The sequence below is a fragment of the Semicossyphus pulcher genome, unplaced genomic scaffold (assembly GCF_022749685.1).
Source record: "Semicossyphus pulcher isolate SPU_LCO1_2020_fin unplaced genomic scaffold, fSemPul1.0.p SCAF_8, whole genome shotgun sequence".
NCBI classification, from domain to species: Eukaryota; Metazoa; Chordata; class Actinopteri; order Labriformes; family Labridae; genus Semicossyphus; species Semicossyphus pulcher.
The window spans coordinates 10044422-10066068 of NW_027211759.1; the positions used below are offsets into that span (position 1 = coordinate 10044422).

Below are 21647 nucleotides of genomic sequence, written 5' to 3' on the forward strand. Positions count from 1 at the left end.
ATACAGGCGGAGAAATTGGCTGTACTCAGCAGACCAGGACGGAGATAGCGAGTGGCGGAGGAGGGGGCAGAGGTGGTGGGTGGCAGGATGGGCACCCAAGCAGGAGAGGAGGGGAGAGTCAATTCCAAAAGGACTCTTGAGTTTCATTCCAAAAATTGAATCGTCAATTTCCATTCAGCCGACCACTCTGCAGGATTGGAAATGAATGAGTGTCAAGGCGCTGGGTGTCCTGGAAATAGAGGTTTGAGCCTTGAAGGGAAATTCAACAGCGACAGCGTGGGAGGGCCGGGCGGGAGGAGTGGATAAGTGGTAGAGGAGAAAGAAAGGTGGACTGGAATCAAAAGTGAAATTGAACACAGGGCCTGACCTTGGCGTGCTCCGTTTTGCGATGGCCCGGGCGATAATTCCTCTGCGCAGACTGGCAGCTTTGTTGTGACCGAGTCCGAGAGAGGAGACGGCTGTAATTATCAGCAGAAGGCTCAGGAGATAAAGAGACGGAAATGTAGGCCTCGCTGGCAGACATCAACACTATCTCTCGCTCAAACTTAAGCTTGTCATGGCTGCTGCTGCATGTGAGCGCGTGTGCAAAGGCAGGTGTCCAATTCTTTTCTACGGCGGCTGGCTGCGCGCGTCTGTGTTAACCCCCCGCCAGCATAAACCCACTCTTTTGTGTCTGACCCCGGTCACCTCGCCACATCTGAAGTCTGGATGTGGCGGAATGTCGGCGCGCTCACCTGACATGAAAGACACGGTGGCACCTTTAGAGACGAGGTGCAGATGCTATCGCTGACACGCCTCAGCTCCGCCACATGACCGGCCCCTGATGCCATCATGCCGCTTATCAGACCATCTGCAGCCTGATTAAAGCAGCTTATTTTTAGGTGGTGGGGGGCTAATTCCCTCTGACCTTTGAGCGTCTGCATTTGATTAGAAACGGTGATCACATGAGGGCTGAGCAATTAATCAAAAACTTAATCAAAATACAACATAATCTTAGCCATTCATCAGGTGTGGAGTACAGGTGTAGATATGCATCACATCATACAGTAGCTCAGCGGCGGTAGAAGAGGTATGCAGCTTTTCTGTAGAGAAAAAGACGCATTTTCAGCTTAATTTCCTGAAAGTATTAAACGTAACAGTTCTCGAGAATGGCCTATTTCCTACTTTTATTGTAAATGGTAAATGGACTGTACTTGAATCGTGCTTTTCTAGTCTTCAGAAGCAATTTAGCGCTCAGCATCCAGCCTGAGGACAATTTGACATGTGGACTAAAGGAGGCTGGGATCAAAATGCCAATCCTTCAATAAGTCGACAACTGGCTTCATTTGCTGAGTGACAGCTGCGCTATATATAGATTATATTATTATTACTGGTGTATGAATGTGTTGGTAGCATTTTATTGTTGCAGTTGGTTCAGGTTCAGCTCCTTTAAATGATTTTATGTTCTCTTGGGCAGTTTGATCTCAAACCGAGCAGAATCCCCGACGTAATAAAGACAGTTTTGGCCAAAATTAGCTTCTGAAATGTTTGATCTGTTATGGCTGTGAGTGTATTTCAACCTGTTTCACAGGAGCCGTTCTGAAGAAGTGACTTTTATGCTGAATGAAAGAATGTATAAAGTGCACCACAGGCCTAAAATAATTTGATAGAAGAAGAAAATTGAAACTAATTGGAATCTAAAACCTGGTAGGTTAGTCACACTGAACTGGTGGATCTTTTCATGTTCTGAGAAAATGAAGGCTTAATGCTCGATTATCAGCTGGAATTACTTAATAAGAAGAAGATGTCTGCTGGGCAAAACATTCAGCATGATTTAAGACTGAAGTATTCAAATCCTTTAGTTTAGTAAAACTGTACAAACGCTCAAAGTCCTTCATTGAACACGATACATGACACACTTTCTTTGGCGGCACCTGCGGTGATTAACAGTAATTGCGGGAGCACACTTCCCAGATATCCAGACAGTGTCGCATGTGTGACGTCCACGGTTGGCTCCGGTTCTAACTCTTGATTTTCCTCACTTTCCTTTTTAGACTGTTTGCCTTCATCTGAGCGTCGAGTTTGTTACTTTTTCTTTGGATTTTCACTTATTTTTGGAGTTGTATCTGTAGTCATCGATCTTTTCTTTGTTTGTTCAGCCATAGTAGATTACTGTTTACTTGCAACACTTGCAGAGACCGGAAAAGCAGCCGCTTAGCTCCGCCTACCCTCTCTGGCAGACCAACCACTGCTGGCTGATGGAAAACGCGTCACTAACTGGGCGCTGCTTGTGATTTTGTCCACTAAAGTCGCCACAGACGCCCAGTCTGTAATAATGCAAATGTAAAAGCTTTCATCAGTGGACCATAGGCTCAGTCAGCATTGTGTTACTTCATTCGGCGATAGATAGTGACTTAACAGTAGGGATGCACGATATTATCGGCACGTTATCGGTATCGGCCGATATTGGCTAAAAATACAGCCGATATAATTAACCGATACAACAATGGGCTGCTGCATACTTGATTAAATGCCCGACCTCGGCGCAATGACACATTTTTTAACATGAAAATCTTCGAGTTTATCACTTTAAGAGCTGCAAAAGGAGGTGGAATCATAAAACTCCAGTTGCTAATTAATTTTGCTCTCAGTCTACAAAATGTTTCAGCCGTACTGTAGCAGACACTGTTGGGTAGTTCAATAATAAGGCGTCATACTTTCTATCTTAATTTGCAAAGCCGCTCGTAACTAAAACTGTCAGATACATGAGGTAAAAAGTACAACATTTACCCCTGAAATGACATGAATTATAAAGTTATATTAAGAGAAAATACCAAAGACATATACAAATACCTCGAGTGTGTACTTGTAGTCATTCCAGCACAGAGCGTGACATGCAGCCCCTCAGCAGTGAAGGGTTTGATACTGAGCCAGGGGAGTAATATCCTTTAGCCTCTAGAGCACAGCTAGCTTTAATGTGTGTGTGTGTGTACGTCCGTGTGTGTGTGTGGTGTGACTGTGTGAAATGGCTCCGGCCTATTAAGCGTCTCACTAATACGTGGAGTCCATTTTTCCAGAATTACAGGTAGTGTCGGTGGTTGAAGTGGGGGTGATGGGGGGGAGATGGGGGTGTGTGTGTCTACGTGCCGCTCATGCCAAGAGGCATCTATCAACAATCAGTGCAGCTCCAGCTCTCCCAGCAGCCACCTGGGGAACACAGCAATCATGGCCCAGAGAAAAGGCTGCGGTCTGGACGGGTTTCTGGGACTCTTTGTGATTTTTTTTTTTCTAATTTTCCAGCAATGTTCATTTTGGCCAGAGTGTGTGTGTGTGCGTGACTGTGCGTGACTGTGTGTGTGTGTGTTTGTGAGAGGGGGTGAGAGATGGAATGAAGTTCTGTGCTTGAATGCATGTGTCTATCTAGAAGTCTAAATTTATCAGCAACAATTCTGATAACTGATGAATGAATTCTCCGAACATTCTCTGTAACGAGCTTCTGAATCAGTGGATCTCTCTCTCTTTTTTTTAAAGTTTTATACAGTTGAATATTTAATATTTCTGTGTGTCGGAGCGTTGGCTGAATAAATCAAGCAATTTAGGGATGTCATTTTGGGCTCAGGGAGTTTTGACAACACAATTTGTTGCTATTTTCTTCCATTTCACATGAAGACGATTAATTGACTAATCAAGAAAATAATCAGCAGATAAGGAGATTAAAGGATTATGAAAATGATCCGACACTAGATAGCAGGGCTGCAACTAATAATGATCTAGTATGAGCAGCAATATACAGCATGTGTGCATAGCTTTTATCACGGTTTCCCAGATCCAAGGTGAAGTCCTCTAACTCCACGTTTTGTTTGCCGAACAAACCAAAACTCCCACAGAGACTTTAAAACAGAGGCCATAATTCTTACAAGTAATTTTACCATCTATTTGATCGTTTCACAAGTTAAAGTGGTCATCAAGGAAGTTTCATTCTCTTTGGCAGCACCTATGGCGATAAATGGTAATTGCCAGATATCCAGACAGTGTTGCATGTGTGACGTCCACAATCGGCTCCGGTTGTGACTCTTGATTTTCCTCGCAGTTGTTCGCCTTAATCTGAGCGTCGAATTTGTTTCTTCTTCTTTGGATTTTCACTTATTTTTGAAGTTGTATCTGTAGTCATCGATCTTTTCTTTGTTTGTTCAGCCATAGTAGATTACTGTTTACTCGCAACACTTGCAGAGACCGGAAAAGGAGCCACTTAGCTCCGCCTACCCTCTCTGGCAGACCAACCACTGCTGGCTGATGGAAAACGTGTCGCGAACTGGGTGCCGCTTGAGATTTTTTCTGTGAATGTCGCACCAGACACCCAGTCTGTAATACTGCAAATGCAAAGGCTTTCATCGGTGGGCCATAGGCTCAGTCATCATTGTGTTACCTCATTCGGCGATAGATAGTGCCGCTTAGCTTCGCCTATAAAAAACATTACATTTTTCCATAAAAAATATTTAAATAAAATATTAGGGGGCAATAAAATTAGGTGTGTCTTATTCATCCAGGTGAGTATCAATATCTGACCTTGATTTGAGAACAATAAGTCACATGAAGCTTTTGAAAAAAGAAAAACCTATTTTTCCATAAAACTATTAAGAGACACTAGACGGAATCCCAACTACGCAGTATCCATGGAAGAATATTGACCCCAACCAAGCTCTACACACAGAGTCCCCAGCCTTTGAACCCAAAATCTTTGACAACAGTGCTAACCAATACACCACCCTGCAGCAGTACCTACTTGTTCATGTATATCTATTTTCCAATTAAATTATGATAATTTAAAGAAAGGCAGGTTGTTAATGTTTTGCCAGGGCCCGGATTCGAATCAGGGTCTGAAGGTACGCGTTGATTCAAAGGTCAGATACTCTATCCATTGACGTATCTGACTGCTCTGCTTTAAGAGGTTCAGTTGGAGTTTTGAAACCATCATGGTTGTGCATTGTTGGATTGGTAAATGACTGTGAGGGAACTGGAAATGTTTGCAGAGGTTGGATTTGAACCAGCAATCTCCAGTGCAAGAGAAAGGTGCTCTGTCCTTTGAAGTGGATACCGTTTCTGAACAGATTTGTTCAGAGTTATGTGAGTATTAACATCTGTCTCATGACATGGAAGCTTTTAAAAACAGCTTTAATTTTTCCGTAAAAATATTTGAATAAAACATACCCTCTCTGGCAGACCGACCACAGCCTGTAATGATGCTATATACTGCAAATGCAAAGGCTTTCATCAGCGTGCCATAGGCTCAATCACCATTGTGTTACCTCGTTAGGTGATAGTTAGTGACTTAACAGACATTTATTTAAATAAAAATCTTCGAGATTATCACTTTAAAGTGCAAACTCACACCTGCTTCACACCCTTTTTTTTGCCTCTCTTGTCTTTAAGTCGCACAAAACGAGAAAAGTGCGCTCAGTAGAGCTCTGATCTAAGACCGGTATGTCTGGCGGCATGTGGGTGTAGAACAGCAGCCTCCTTCCTCCCTTCCCTTACAAAGTAGAGTTGAATCTCACTAAATTGTTCCTCCTGGCTCCCCTACAGTCAAGGTAGAAGCAAAGATAACAACACAAGGTTTTATTCGTCTCTTATGGTGCCTAATTTTAGTTGATCATAACCATTGTGTAAAAGGAATCATCACAAACATGAGAGGTTGTTCAGCATGCAGGCAAAGTGTTATCTAAAATATTAGGCAGTTGGTTTCAGTCGTGTGCATGATTAGTCGTGGACGGATACACACACACGCACACACACAGAACTGAAGACATGATCCTCTCGCGTGTGACGCCTGGCGGAGATAATAACACATTCTTCCTCTCACACTTGCGCCCCTCTACCTGTCAGACAGCAGGAACACTTTGGTCGTAGCTGGGACACAGCGAGGGAGTGGAGGGGGAGGGGGAGGGGAGGTGGCGGCTGGCAGCGTGAGTGGCAGCACCACTGATCATCTTCACGATTTCAAACTTAATTAACCTGGGCGTCGCGCCACACGTCCTCCGACCCGTCACCGGTGAGTGCCGGCTCGCTATCTCCTGTGAGATCTGCGGCGATGACGGGAGGAGAGGGATGAAGAAAAGCTGCGAGACGAGACAGATGGGCGCTTGTGCCACCAGCATCATATAACCAAACCTGCTATTTAGGGATAATTCCTGTTTGTCACAACCTCGAGTCTTACTGTCATTTATCATTCACATGTGCAGCCTAGTCACTACAGGTCAGATGTGTTGAAAATCCGTCAGCCAGAAGATCAGCCGGGCTGTCAACAGTAACCAGAAACACTTTTTATTTGAAGGTAAAAGCCAAAGTGGGCACTTGAAGCGGTCGTAATAGCCCTTCATCGCACAGAAAATGGCACAGTCAAAGTTGAACCAGGAAGTCGGTGTGTAACTGTGATGGGTGTTTACTACACACACTTCAGGTAATCACTTCACCATCTTTCTCCTCGAAATAGGTTTGGCTAACCAGAGGACAGTCTGACCCGTCTGATCGTCCGACTGTGCCAATGTATTTCTTCTCTGAACTTCATTTTAGGGATTTGAAGAGCTGGAACTAGTGATTGTTTATCCTATTGAATGATTTTCTCAGTTTAAATGATTAGTTATTTCTTCTTTAAAGTGACCAAAAATAGCTTAAAGTCTTAATTACAATTTCTGTTTCCGACCGACCAACTGTTCTAAACCAGAGACTGTATAAAAAGATGGACGACATGTCAGCTCCATAAAAGTGAAGCCAAAACATTTCTATGGCCCCCTGCTGACTGGCTGCAGTATAGGTCATAAAGCCCGCCTCCTCCATGTTAACAGATGGGACATGAGTCAAACTATAAAATCAAAATACATGTCAAATAAATGTTCCTCAAACATGGTTTCTGTCAGTTTAGTTTTAATTAGTTATTTGATGCTGTAAAACGGATGATCGACAGCTCTGTTGACAAATCCGGCTCCTGCAGCCAATCAGTTCTGGATTAGCAGAGTAGAGGAGGAACGGCGAGAGGAGACTTAACTAAAACAATCACTACAGTCATTGAAGATTCTGTGAACGTCTGCTTCAGACAAACACAAGAAGATGCTTTGCTGTTAGACACGCCGGCGTGCGGGATCCTTGCTGGGTTTTTTTTTTGGTTAGCAGAAGTGGCTACGATCTCTACTGCTCAACTCTGGCTCCAAATGACGTCACCATCACAAGACGGCAGCGCCTATCACAGGGGCTATTTTGGCTTCAATTTTATACATTGAGAGCAGATGGAGACGCGTTGTCCATCTTTATATACAGTCATTGTTCTAAACACAAATGTGTTCAGTTTTAAGGGATAAACAGGGTTTGGAAAACTAGCAGCGAGTATTAACATTAAAGAAACTTGAAGCATGTGACATTTGTGCTAAAAAAAAACATCAAATTTATCTTCAAATTAGTTTTAATTGTTCTTCTGTCGATGAAAAAAAATTAACTAATTCACTAGTTGTTGCATTTCTATACAATTGGCTTCTAATAACTTTCACTAGTCTTACTTAAAGAGTTACAACTGGATCTCAAACAGTCCATGTGCTGCTTTTCAGCATCTACATGCAAACAAGCTCCTTGCGTGCGATTCAAAAGCAGCCTATGAATATCATTTGGCTGCTAACTAACCCTCAGCATTTAGCAGCGTAACAAAATTGCAAACAAAACCTCAATTGGCCCCCCTCACGCTCGCTCCCCAGAGGCCTGACTCAGGCTGTCTGCCTCTCTGTCCGTCTGCGCTTTGAGAACGCGGAAGTGCAGACTCAACCATCCCGACAGCAGGAGGGGGAGGCGCGTGTGCCCACAAGGGCCCGAGCTGTATTCCCACAACCGACAAGGAATTTAAAAATACCTCGGCTGTGCTGTTTCTCATGCAAAGAGGGAGAGAAGCAAGACAGCAGATTGATCTGTGACAGCGCTCTCTCTTCCCTTCAATCTCTTTCCTTTTAAGTTACTCCCTTCTAAGACTTGTTCTTGCAGCCCACTGTAAAACTTCTCTCATGTTCCCTCCTTATGTCTCCTCCTCCCTCCCTTCTCTCCTCCTCCGTCCTGTCTCTCTGGCCATCTCGTTTAAGTCAGTGACATTTGATGTGAAGTGGCGCGGGCCCGAGAGCTCACAGCCACTGACTCATAAAAACACACATGCGCAGGGAGGACTTGATGTGGAGGGAAAGGTCAGGCCTACTCTCCGAGGGCCTAATCACCCACTCTCATTGAGTGGCTTGCTCACTCAGTCACACTTGATTGAGTGTGTGTGTGCGTGTGAGAAATGTGATCACGGGTGCAACTAGGTTGGCGTATGTGGGCGAGCGTGCGGACGAATGTGAGAGGCGCCTCGAGAGCGGTGTGTGAACGTGTGTTTGTCGGAGAGTGTGCATTCCTGACATGTGAACGTACGATTAGCAGATGACCGCTTTGGGTCAGGTGACACACACACACACACACACACACACAAACACACATTTAAATGTGCATTCAAACACACACATGCACAATCCTCTTGCCCGAACATGTGGTGTAATCAGCGGCCTTATCAGGGGAACTGTGGGGCTGTAACAGGCTCATTAACTTCTCCCTGAGCCTTTTTTTAGAGAGGGAATTGGCCAAGACGAGTGGGCCACACTTCTCTCTCCCCCCTCTTAATACACTCCATTCTCCACTCACTTTTTGCGGTAAGTGATTGCGCACGTGTGTGTGCATGTATGCATGACGTTGCTCTTTACCTCAGACCTCCCCCTCCCTCGTGTTTCTGCGCTTATTCCCTCATTAGTGAACCTTCAGTTTTTGCCCGTTCTCGCTGAGTTTAAAGCAGCCGCCAGCAGAGCAGGGCAGCGGGGATTAAGTATTAAAGAGCCTCAGCTGCTCTGGGGCTCCTGTAGCTCCGCGTTCGGCCACCGAGGCCTGATAATGGTGTTTGTTTAGCCATTAGTCAGGCCCTGCTTAGCAGCTCTCTCCCCCTCCGGCTGCAGAAACACTGATAGATGATGGATGGAGATTGTGAGGGTCGGTGGATGGAGCGATGAGTGTTGTGGAGAGGTTTCGATAGCATCAAGAACACTAAGGAGAAGTATTGGAGGTGCAAATGTGGTTTTTCATTAGTATTTGTGAGAGAGAGAGAGGAAGTGAGAAGGTGCTCTTGTGTTATGAGTCGAGGCATCCGCACGTTTTATCAGAGTCTCCCCCTCCTGTGATTAGTTCTCGTCGTCCGACTAATTAGAAAGTATCCCAGTCTATTTCCTCCTGCACGACCGGCGGAAAGAACTCCTTCTCCATGAAAGCTATTTAATTTTATGAGGTATTTTTTAGCTGCTAATTTAGCCATTACCTTTTAAGCTCCGAATGTGACCTTTTTCTCCGTATGCTGAGGAGAGGTGTCTAATCTGTCAGCCATTACCTGATAGCTGTTAGTCATTACCACAAGCTGGAATCTTTCCGGGGGCCTCAGCCGGACGCTTTTATCCGCACCACTACAACGCTCTGCCACCATCCACACTCTGAATCATCCTGACAAGTGATACACCTGCCAGCGTGCACAAAGGACCTATAGAGACTTAGTCAGTTACATGTGTGTGTGATTGTGCTCCCACTGTTCCTGTCTTCCTGTCTCTCGATCATCTGTCATCCCTCCTGCCGTCTTTTCTGAGGTCTACCTCTGTCGCTCGTGCAGCTCCCAGAAGTCTGGACACGACCACAGAGACTTCGCCTCTGATTGTGTGTGATGTATTATTTCACTGTCCTACCTGTGTTTTAAAGGAGTAGCGCAACTTTTTTTTGTTCTCTGGATGGCCGACTCTGGATAAATAATTGAAAAGTACTCCCAGTAAAACCTATAAGGCTCACTAATCAACATTTTGCTTCATGATAGGAAGAAGAAGAAGACTTTATTAATCCCAGAAGGAAGGTTAAATTTTTCTCTGTTTTTAAGCTACACACATAAAGGCCTGAAATACAGACATGCACTAACAGGACCCTAGGGACATGCATTAATGGAAAGATGTCAGAATGAGCTGCACATGGACATGCACCCCGAGCAGTTGGGGGATTCAGTGCCTCCCTCAAGGACACCGCGACAGTGCCCATGAAAGGAACTGGCACCTCTCCAGCTATCAGCCCCAATTTCATGATCTGTCCATACCGGGACTTAAACCAGCCGCCCTCCAGTTCCCCAGCCAAGTCCCTACAGACTGAGCTACTGTCCACCCAAATATGTTAAATTACTGATCTTGAAGATCTCAGTTTCGTTCTCTTTGGCGGCACCTATGGTGATAAACGGTAATTGCTGGAGCACACTTCTCAGATATCCAGACAGTGCTGCATGTGTGACGTCCACGGTTGGCTCCGGTTGTAACTCTTGATTTTCCTCGCTGACGGTCGCTTTCCTTTTTAGACTGTTTGCCTTCATCAGCGTCGAGTTTGTTTCTTTTTCTTTGGATTGTCACTTATTGTTGAAGTTGTATCTGCAGTCATCGATCTTTTCTTTGTTTGTTCAGCCATAGTAGATTACTGTTTACTCGCAACACTTGCAGAGAGCAGAAAAGCAGCCACTTAGCTCCGCTTACCCTCTCTGGCAGACCAACCACTGCTGGATGATGGAAAACGCGTCACTAATTGGGCGCCACTTGGGATGTTTCCGCACCAGACACCCAGTCTGTAATAATGCAAATGCAAAAGCTTTCATCAGTGGGCCATAGGCTCAATCACCATTGTGTTACCTCATTCGGCGATAGATAGTGACTTAACAAACATTTATTTACATGAAAATCTACGAGATTATCACTTTAACATAACAAATCATATAAAATGTAAGTTATTCACTGGAACGATTTCTTGCAAACAACAAATAGGTGCAATGGCTGTACGCAGCTCCTGAATGCCAGGTTGCCACAGTGTGTTTGTTAACATACACCTGAGTAACCAGGTTGCATTGATATTCCTCCAGCAGGCTGATTTCTACATTGTCATGTAAACAAGAAACCTGGTCTCCACAGTGGATTGAAAAACCTGATTTCCCCTGTTAGATATTTCCTGGCAAACGCTGATTTCTTATAACCTGGTTTCTTATCAGCTTTTTACAACCGTATACAAAACAAAAACAAAAAGCAGGGGAAGAAACAGACGAGCAGATGGGGGACGGATAATTAGCGAGCAATCCGTCCTTCGGCTTTTTAACTGAAGCCTCTAAAAGTCAATATAGGTCTGTTAAATGTTGTTTCTACTGCTCTATTAAGTAAGAAACTCTTTCAAAATAAAGTCATCAGCAGGAAATATATCTGCGTACTGACCTGCCGCATGTATCCAGGTTACTACAGGGCCTGTTCACATGTTCCCTCATTACTCACATGACCTGAATTCTCTGAAAAATGCACACACTCTTTCCATAGTCACATTGGGGTTGCCAGGTTTGCTAGCATGCGCAGAAACCAAACCTATGCTCACATAACACGTCTGGCAACTCATGCTATAGCCAGAGATGCTGCGTATGACAGATGGGCGAGCAAATTGTAAAGTGGATGAGCAAATTGTCAGTCTTTCACTCATGTTTGTGCACCGATTAAACAATAGAGATACAAAGTGTGAATCACAGAGCGTCGGAGGTGTCGTCAGCTGGATTTCTGATTCTCCCTGCTTTCAGTGTTTACGCTAAGCTGCGCTGCACATGTCGCGGCTTCACATCTGCTGATATGAGATTGTAGCTTTTAATGGCATGTATAACCCAAGATTGTTTAAGCTGCCCTCATTAGTTACGTTATCTTTCTCAGCTTTCATGAGATTTCCTTCAAGACGGCACCATGAGATCAGTATTCCCCTTGAAACCAAACGGAAGCCGGGCACTGAGACTAAACCACATTACAAGATACCTTCATGGCTCATTGGCGTTTATGCTGGTGAAGTGAAATCATTATAACCAATAAGGTGTGTAATGGATTCTTTCCCAGCAGTCAGTCTGCCTGCCTGACTTCTTAATTGTGGCTGCATGTGTGTCAGAACGTGAGCGCGTGCTGTATGTAAGCGTAGCGTGCGTCGGGAGCCAGGGATCGCCTCGGGGCGTGCGGTGTTTCGGTTGTAGAGAAGCTGCCCTCCAACCAGAGGAAGCTGAGGTTTGAAGTCTCGGAGCGTGAGGAAGCATCCCACCTGCTGAAGTGCCCCTGAGCAAGACGATGAATCATTACCTGTTCTTGGGAAAAGAAAATGATCTTGAACTCTGACAGGAGCGGGGGGGAAAAAAGGAAATTCCCTGCAGCCATCAATCAGTGTGTCACAAAGAAATTAGCTTCTGAAACGAGCAGTCGATTAAGCGACGACTTGATGGACAGAAAATTAATCAACAACAATTTTGATAATCGGTAAAGTCATTCATCAAGCAACACTTTTGACTGTTTCAGTGTCTTAAATGTGAAGATCTGCAGTTTTGTATTGTTGTAAATTGATTAATTTGGGGTTTTCAGCTCTTGGCCGAACAAAGAAAACAATTTCATGAACCCACTCTGGGACTTGGAAGAGCATATTTCACAGTTGTAAACTAAACAATTAACTGATTTAATGGGAAAATCTTGCATTTTAATTGTGTTTGCGCCTGAGCCGTGGATGTGGGCAACATTTTTCATATGCAGTTACAGTGTTGGATCTCAGATGTGTGTCTGCGAGTGAGTGGAGCTGATTAGTGACATTGTATATGCATGCCTGCCCCTACAACTGTTTGTGTGTATTAGCGACCGTCTGGATGTGGCGGCGATGTCGGAGAAGCCATTGGCTCCTGAAAGTAGCTCTTCTCCGCCAGGCCGGGCCGTTTAATCAGGTTTCCCACATCCGCCAGCTGTGTCCACACTGCAAACAGCCACTCTGTTTCGCTGGAGAGCTGCGACATCCAGGTGGGGGGTGGGAGGGGTGAGAGGGGGGTGCAGTTAGCATTGGGAGATTAGCCCGAGCTGCTGCTGCCCAGACACAGAGAGGTTGCATTTGTGTGTTTGTTTGAGAGACAAACAGAGGTCTAGAGATTACAAGAGACATAGAGGTCGGCTGGCGAGAAAGGAAGAAGCCAGAAAAGTGCAGTGAAGAGTGTATCTGTATCTGTCTGTGTGTGTGTATGTGTGTGTGTGTCCATCCCTGCACATATGCACGTTTTAAATGTGTCGTGTGTGTCTGAGGTTTTTTGCATCCTCGCTTCTCGAGTGTCCAGCTGGCAGAGGGGAGATAGCAAGAGCCTTGAAAATGGTGACGGAGCGGTAAACAGACACACAAGCAGCCTATCAGTCCTAATGAGGAAAAGTGCTGTGCCTAAAAGGATGGCGGGGGCGGGTGACACACTTGGTCATACATCAAAACAGACAAACCACACACAAGAGGGCAGACGCATGGATGCGCGCGGGAGAAACACACAAGCACGACTGGGACGCGCGCATGTTCTGAGCAAAGGATTCACACACTTCTTGGGTCACGGGCCAACTTTAAAGGTGTTAGCACATTTAGGCCAGAGCAGCTGGATGTAACAGAAATGGACCAGGCCCATCACCCCCCTCCCCTCCCCTCCTTGGCTGTGCCTGGTGTCCTGAATACAATGGCTGTGCTGGCTGCTTTGGTGAGCGTGGTTCTCCCAGTCAGTCAAATTGAAATAAATGAACTGCCAACCCTGACGGCAGGGTAATTGTTCATATGGAAATTGGATTGCCGGCGTCACAGCAGCCTCCCATCGCGACGAGTGAAACAATTTCACTGTAAGGATGGGACAAGAGCGCTTGCATGTCAAAAACGAAGAGAAAAAAAAAAAAAGAAGTGAGATAGGAGACATGCAGAGAAAGAAAGAGTTCTCCTCGCGCTCCCACTTCATGTTTCATCTCTTAACAATGCCGCTTTTTCTCGACGGCGGCGGGAAAATAAAAAAAGACAAGGATCCGCCCCTCATTTCCGGGCGCCTCGCACGGCTCCTAACCCACGTTGTCATGTTTCCTTGTACACAATTTATCAGGGCTTTTCAGCACCTTCAGAGACACGGCGAGATTAGCTTCAGAGCATTAACCCCTCGCTCACCTCTTCTCCTCCCAGCCCTGAGGCCCTCTGGGGACACGGGAGTAATTTAATAGCAGTTCACTTTTATCAGAGTGTAACACTGAAAGCTGCTTCAATGTGAAGACCTCCCTCCCCCACCCCCACCTCCACCGCATCAGTGTCAGACCCTGGCATCTGTCAAAGCCAGCTCCACCGATAAAGAAAGTGCTGAATATGAATGATCACGGTATGGGGTGATATCCTATTATGTTTTCGGGGTAGGGTGTCTATTTTTTTATTTATTATATCAGTTTCCCTTCCATATCTGTTTTAATGAGTGAGAGGAGCCCTCACGCTGGTTCAAAACTTGCCAGGTCAGCAGTTTGCGGAAGTATTTGTGTGTGTATGATCTAATCATTCCACACACATTCGCCCACCCGCCTCCCTTTTTTTCCCCCCACTCGACTTCCTGATCTTTGCGCAGACACGCTCGCACACTTCCTCCTGGTGGGTGTCGTCCTAGAAAAGGGGGGATGCGCTGAGAGGATTGGCCGAGAGGCGTGCTGTCTGCCATGCTGGGTTTTAGTGCCCCTGTGTCAAAGATCCGCAGCGAGGCAGTTTAAAGAGAAGAGTGTCTCTGTGTGGTCAGAGCCGGATTACCTTGTCAGCACTTCAAGCTGCGCCGGTGCACGTATCTGTGTGTGCACATGTATCTCTAAGCCGAATCTGTGCGTGTTTGTGTGCACACCTGCCATTTTTCAATTATCTTTCATTTTCCTCTGCTGAGAGCTTCTTTTCCTGTCCAGACATGTCCTAACCTGTGGAGGGAGGCTGAAAGTGCTCAACAAGAGGTGTGTGTGTGTATGTGTGCGATGAAAAGCAAGCTGACAAAGACAGACCTTCATGTGCTGTTCTCGAGCCTGTGCTTGTCGTACCTCAGCAGTTTCCCCAAATAGAGGAAGAAAATAAAGGAGGAATTTATGAAAACTTTGCTCCATCAAATCATGTCGCTGATTCACTGAGCGATCATCATAATGGAGCTGATTCTTCAGCGCGTCGCTGTGATGGAGCTCAAAACGAGGCCGATACAAGCGTTGTTTATGAAATTGTTGCTTCCTAAACATCTAAAGAAATATAACCTGTCAGTTTTGTCAGGGTTAGACTGATAAAGTCCTTGTTTCAGTAAGATACTTCAGGTGTTAGGCTGGTCTAATGCAAGATGGACAGCTTCTAACTAATGCAGATCGATGAGCCATGGTTTTATGGTAGCAATCAGTGACACCTGCTGAAAGACAACAGCTTGGTTCATATATTTGTGCTTTGCTAGCAAAGAAATGGAGCGAGCGATGAGAGGGAAGAGTTTTAAGAGAAATATCCAGCAGCAGTGGGGATGTTGTCTGCCATTTTTATTCCCTGTAGAAACTAGTCGAGCCTGAGGTTTGAGTTAGTAACAATAAGATGTAGCATCGCTACCTTGCTACAGGGCTATGTTGCTTAATGATTGTTTGCTACACTCATTGCAAAATGTTCCCAGTAAGATGACCTTGTATACACTGAATTTGTCTAGGCAGAAAGAACAATTTCTACTGGAGAAAAGTAGGCCTGCATGATATGAGGAAAATCTTTGATGTGCCATCACACTGTACAATATTGCAATGGTTAGATTACGTGTTATAGATCTACAAATATTAAAGGCTGCGTAGTAGCTATAATGTTGCAGTTCCCATCAGGCTTGGACTGGCAATCTGGCAACTCGGGCAAATGCCGGATGGGCTGGCCCGCGACTCCAAAAAGACACCGCAGTTCAGGCTGGATTACAGAGCTTCTGGATACGATCGCAATGGAGCGTTAATTTGAACGGCAGAACGGGAACAGTCTGATCTCCGGTCTCTGCAAAAGTAGCCCAACTCTGCTAGAAAACCGCGGACCCGGCATCACATGATGCGATTTGAAACTTTGTTTGATCATGAAGCCTGATGCCCCTCTACATCTCTGTTTCTATCAGTGAAATATATGAACTACACGGCATATAAACTGCTTGTAGTCTCTCCCTCTAGTTGGATCGTCCCGTATTAACAACCCCCCCGCCGCCTGTCTTTCTGCAGTTTCAGCGTGTTTTATAGCACCTGTGTTTGTAACATGTCGTCGCCCATGAATCCAAAATAATTCCAGGTATGAGAAGAGCTGTTCTTTCTCACCACAAGGTCCCCTCAACGTCAATCATATCATGCTAGCTAACCTAGCAGTAGCCACCAAATTAACACCTATCACGCTAAGGGTAGCTAACGGCTAGCTGAGTCTTCATCAGGGCTGCATCTGATAAGTCAAAGCATGTGTTAATAAAACCCTTATTAATTTTACCCTTATTTATTTATTTTTAGTCTATAGTTTTTGATGTGTTTATCCTGCATGTTCTTATCATGATGAGGATAAAAATGCATTAATTTAAAAGCAGTAGAATGAAGGTAAGAAGTGTGTTCCTTGATTAGTTGTTTTTTAGCTTAAAAATATACCCAGAATTCATAGCAAATTAATCCTAGTTAGGGTAGTTAAGGACAAGACATGCTTTGATTCTTCTTTGTGCAAAGGAGGGTTTCAAGCTGACATTAAGATATAGTCTAAGATAAAAAAAAAAAAAGAAGAATCATGTACTAATATATGATAAAATCTTTTTTTAAGTTACTTTTCTCATTAGCCACGTATTTGCTTCAGACTCATCACATCGTTATCGTTTATGTTTTGCATCCCTTTAACAAGCTTTAATGAGGAAGTAACGTAAACGTTCATTATAATGAGTCGTGTTAAACTTCTTCATGTTGCTTTTTGCTGTAACTACAAAGTGAAAAGTGTGCTCAGGAATTAGGTGGTTTCTAATTTGAGGTCGGTTCACCAGCGACAATCAGGCTGCGTTAATTCCTCAATTGTTGCTTTCACAGGATCACATTTTTCAGATGTGCCAGCTTCATTAGCACATGATGCGTTTCATTATTATTTATCCCGGGCCATTGGAGGCTTCATTAGCTGCAGGCTGATGCAGCACACAGCCTCTAAATTTAGCAGCTTTTTATTTATTCAGGATAGCCACGTGTTGGATGGTATGCCCGGTTGCCGTGTTCTCCCACAACAGCTCAGAGACGCGATGAGAAAAGAGAGGTGGGCTGGTCTGGCGAGAAATGGGCCTCATTCCACCTGTGTCCTCCCCACCAGACGTCTGCCTCTCTTCAGCTCTTTGAAGCCTCTTTAATTCCAGCGTGCAGGATTAAGCCCATGAAAAAAGGATGAAAAGTGATAGAGCAACAGAAGGAGTCATCCTAGGAGAGAACGGGCTCCTTTGAAATATGTTACGAATTTGGTTCGCACTGACCCACAATGCAGCATCTGAGGGAATTTTTCCTTCTTCTGATCGGGGGGCTGGCTATAGGATTTGCTAGAGAAGGAAAAGGACTCTTTGAAGCCGTGGATGTAAGTGGAACTGGAGTTTTTTTGAACCCTAAATGAGCACCCAGAGACATTGTCCTTGCATTGTACGTTACAGACTGAGAAAGTTGCTTTGTCACAGCACATTTGATTGGAAGTCGAGGGAATCGAGTCATTTTCTATCACAGAATCATCGACACAATCCACCTTTTGTGGCGCTTTCTGTGCGGCCCGTATCACGGCCCAGTGAACTGATAGAAATATGAAAATTACAGTTTTTAGAGGAGTGTACAATTGGAGAGGCTGTCATGCTTCAATTGCTGTCCATATTTACAATCACAGCCAATATTTAGACAGTATGGCCCTCCATGTGGACACAAAAACAGAAAGAAAAAACACAGCAGCATCAGGCAAACAGCTGCTGTTTAATTTCAGGACATTTTGTAGAGGCACATTTCTACTGTAGGTTTAATCAGTGAGTACAAGAGCTGCTGATGAAGTTACAAAGCTCTTGATTTTCCTGCCAGGTGTTTCACTGAAACAGGAAAAATGCACATTAAAGGTCCTGTGGCATGGCAGACTACATGAGCATGTCCAGGCACAACTGTTGAACCATCAACAGCGTTTTGTTGTGAGGACACACAAACCTGTTGTTGGAGTATGTTAGGATTAAGTGATTTAGAAATGTAATAATGATTACAAATTAAGAGCTAAAGAGAATCAAATCTGTGTTTTATGTGCTTTAGCAACTTTCAGAAAAAGAAACCATAATGAAAGTAGAAAATATGATAGAAGACATGTACGGAAGCCCTATGAGGGCAGGCGTCCGTACATTTTATTCACTGTTTTCCCTTCATAACGTGTAATTTCCGGTTGGTTCCTCAAGATCTTGACTTAACTATATCGTTATTTGGACATAAAAACACTGCACCACCGTGACGTTGATGATCATGACTCGTATCCCCAGAGTTGCAAAGCACAAAACGAACATAGAAACAGGCCTAACTTACCTCATTAGTGTGGGCAATAGCAGTGTCATGTCCTGGTCTGTAACAATGACTGTATATAAAGATGGACGACGCGTCTCCACCTGCTCTCATTGTAAGAAATTGAAGCCAAAATGTATGACCTATATGACCTATACTGCAGCCAGTCAGCAGGGGGCAATGTCATGTTATGGAGCTGTCATGTCGGCCCCTTTTTATACAGTCTATGATCTGCATTATCACGGTGACCAACCTGTTGTTTTGTTCTCTAGATCCCGTTATCACAAGCTTTGTCATCCCGAGAGAATGAGAAAAATATCTCGAGAAAACAACCAGAAATGACTCGTTAACATGAGAAAACGGAGTAAATAAAATGTACAGATACATGTCCGCTTTGGGCTTCCGTAGACGAGAATAAAATAAGAGTTCATTTTTAATTTAGTAAGGTGGTGGAAGGTGACATATAAGCAGGTCAGTGCTACAGACCCCTTCGGTGTGACACATCAGTTATTACAAAAAAGGTGCATTCAAGTGCTCGATTTATTGTGGCTTTGCATAGACTTTTCTTTTTGTCTCTCCTGTCATGAGTGGAACCTTTTTGCATTCTGTCTTACAAGTCTTATGAGTCAAAATGCAGCCAAATCCGCCCTAAGTAAGGCTTTTTAAAGTTTACTCTTACAGTGCGAGACGTGTTCGTTTAGTTCTGTTATAATTTTAAGGCTGTTTCTCTGTGTCCCTCTGTGAACACATTTACAGTTTGTCACCACGCTTTGTCACCGCAGCATGACTTGTGTTTTTGTTTATGCTGTCAACATTTGGAGGCTGTTGAAGAGTTTTTGCAGTGTGTGCAGTTTTTGTGATGCTTCTTTGAAAAGTCGAACATAAAAGTGAGTTATTGTGGTGCCTCTTAACGCTGACACATGCTTGTAATTGTCAGTCAACTTCACCAGTGGAGCTGTCTTTGTAATTGAAGTTTCGTTACTTTGGAGCTGGAATTGTTATTTACATGATTACACTTTTATATTTCAGCCCTCTTTGTTAAATCTTGACAAAAACGCTGACTACCCTCCTCCTTAATTAAAGCTGTAAAAACCCACCGCACACATTTCTGTCCTGAATAAGCACACACAGAGATTTTATTACACCATTTCTATTTTAATTGAAATATTTAAGGCTATGAATTGAAAAGGGCACGATTAGTTTACGCAGTGAAATTGGTTGTGGGGGGTGTTTGAAAGACTGAGACTGCAAAGAAAAATAAAATCATCAAATCGAGTAGTGGGCACTTAACTGCAAATGGGAGTTGCCAGAGAAATTAACATGATCCCCCCTGGGCAAACGTCTAATCAGTGGTCTCCCCACTTAGTCCAATGAGGGAAGGCGGGTTAACGTAATAAAGCACAGCTTTGCCAAGCAACTTCCTGGAAGTTTCATCAGGGGCTTTCAATTTGACAAATGTGCCTTTGGACTTGACTGCCGAGGTGGAACGATAGATGGATGGTGCTATTGAATGTGTGCGAGCTCCAAACTAACATGCAAACAAACACGCACATTTGCTGTGTGGGCAATAGCTGCTTCAAAGCCACCTGCAGTTCCATATTTACCACAGCCTGGGCAAACAGCAGCGAGAGTGCACCTGCTGTTAGCCTGTACATGATGCTGTCTGTATTTTACAAGGATAACGTTTGATCATGTTTCCTGAGACTAAACAGTGTTCTTCCTGAGAGCGTTGTGCTCAGAGGTGTTGTAGAAGAAGACGACGAGAAAAAAAAAAGCAGAAGTGCAAATGAGGCTGGAACAGATCCAAGCATTTAAAATAGGATTTTATTGTGTTATGGTAGGAGATGTAGCTCTTGGCCTTAATCTTTCTCCCCACAAAGAGCCGAATTATTTTTTCACCAGCGTATATATCATCATCTTAATATCATTTCTGATATTAAGTCAATTAAATGCAAAATAGCACGCCCTTTAAAGAACTGGAGGAGGAAGTAGAGTCATACACAAGCTGCTGCATTGGTTTCTACTAGATTGAACTTAATAACAAATCTATCAACTCATCTGTTAGCTAATCTGTTAGCCTCATGTGCTTCGTTATTAGTATTCTTTAAGCTCAATACACCAATACAGTGACGTCACCCCCCCCCCCCCCATTACATTTGGTTCAGCGGCTCTGACACCCCCATGAAAAAGTAGAGAGAGTTTAGGTTGAGCGACACGTTTTTTTAGGCTATAAAACTAAATACAAATAGAGGTGTGGCCTGCAGTTGCGTTACTTCTAGTTATGTCGTCTACCATGTTTAAATGTATGTTTTATCAGCGTGATCAGCCCGGTGACGGTAACAATTGGAAACGAAATCTCGCTGTATCCCATTTCCTGTCGGGACACACATCTTCACGCCGCGTGTGCGGAGCAGCTACAGTACATCCGCGGCACATCCGGTCCGCTACCAGTCCGTATCTGTAGCCACAGCATGAACGAGCACCGGGACGAGGTGCCGCTGATAACGCACGCACATGCAAAGCTGCCACGCGTAATTAAAAGCCTGCCTCAAAAGCAAGCCAGATCACTCCGCCGACATGGGCAGGTGACACTCTGCAGCACAGCGGTCAGTTCACTCTGTACTCTGATGAGGAGCTGCACTAATGTGAAGTCAGACGGACTTTTTTTTTGTAGATTAGTGATGGAAAACGAGAAAATGGCGAGTACTCCTTTTGCACCGAGCAACAATAAGTAGCAGCTCTACTTGTTTCAGTGAATTTGCCTCACAATCGCACGTCCTGCAATGTGACTAGTGCACATGCGCAATACAGGACTGAAGTGTAAAATTATTTTTGGTTTATTATGAAACTGCAGCGAGACAAAATAGAGTATGGCGGGCCGCCTCAGTCTAGGTAATTAATGGGAAACCCTACACATTCTAAACAAACAGTTATTCTCACTTAACCCTGTTGTTTTGTAAACATCTAGAAAGTTTATTGATATTTGCGTCAGAGAAGGAGATTATATTTGTGGTGCTTAAAGAATTCAAATAGATTCAGCAGCAAAATAATCAAACAATGAGGGTTACTCAAGGGAATCCACACAACTTGTGTGTAGCTGTAAAATTAAAGATATAGTCCAGAGGTAAACAGTTCACAGAGTGCATGGTTTTGAGTAGAGGGGATATGTTTCCTGAAAAGGGAGCTTGTTGTTACATTTCTAAATGCAATGTTTCAATGCTTTAAACACCACAACGCACATTT

The 21647-nt window shown here is 44.2% G+C and overlaps 1 protein-coding gene across 1 annotated transcript in view; it reads left to right on the top strand.

Annotated features, from left to right (window-relative positions):
• plxnb2b (plexin b2b) overlaps positions 1–21647 on the top strand; it is a 138715-nt gene that overhangs the window by 63245 nt on the left and 53823 nt on the right. The window lies entirely within an intron of this gene.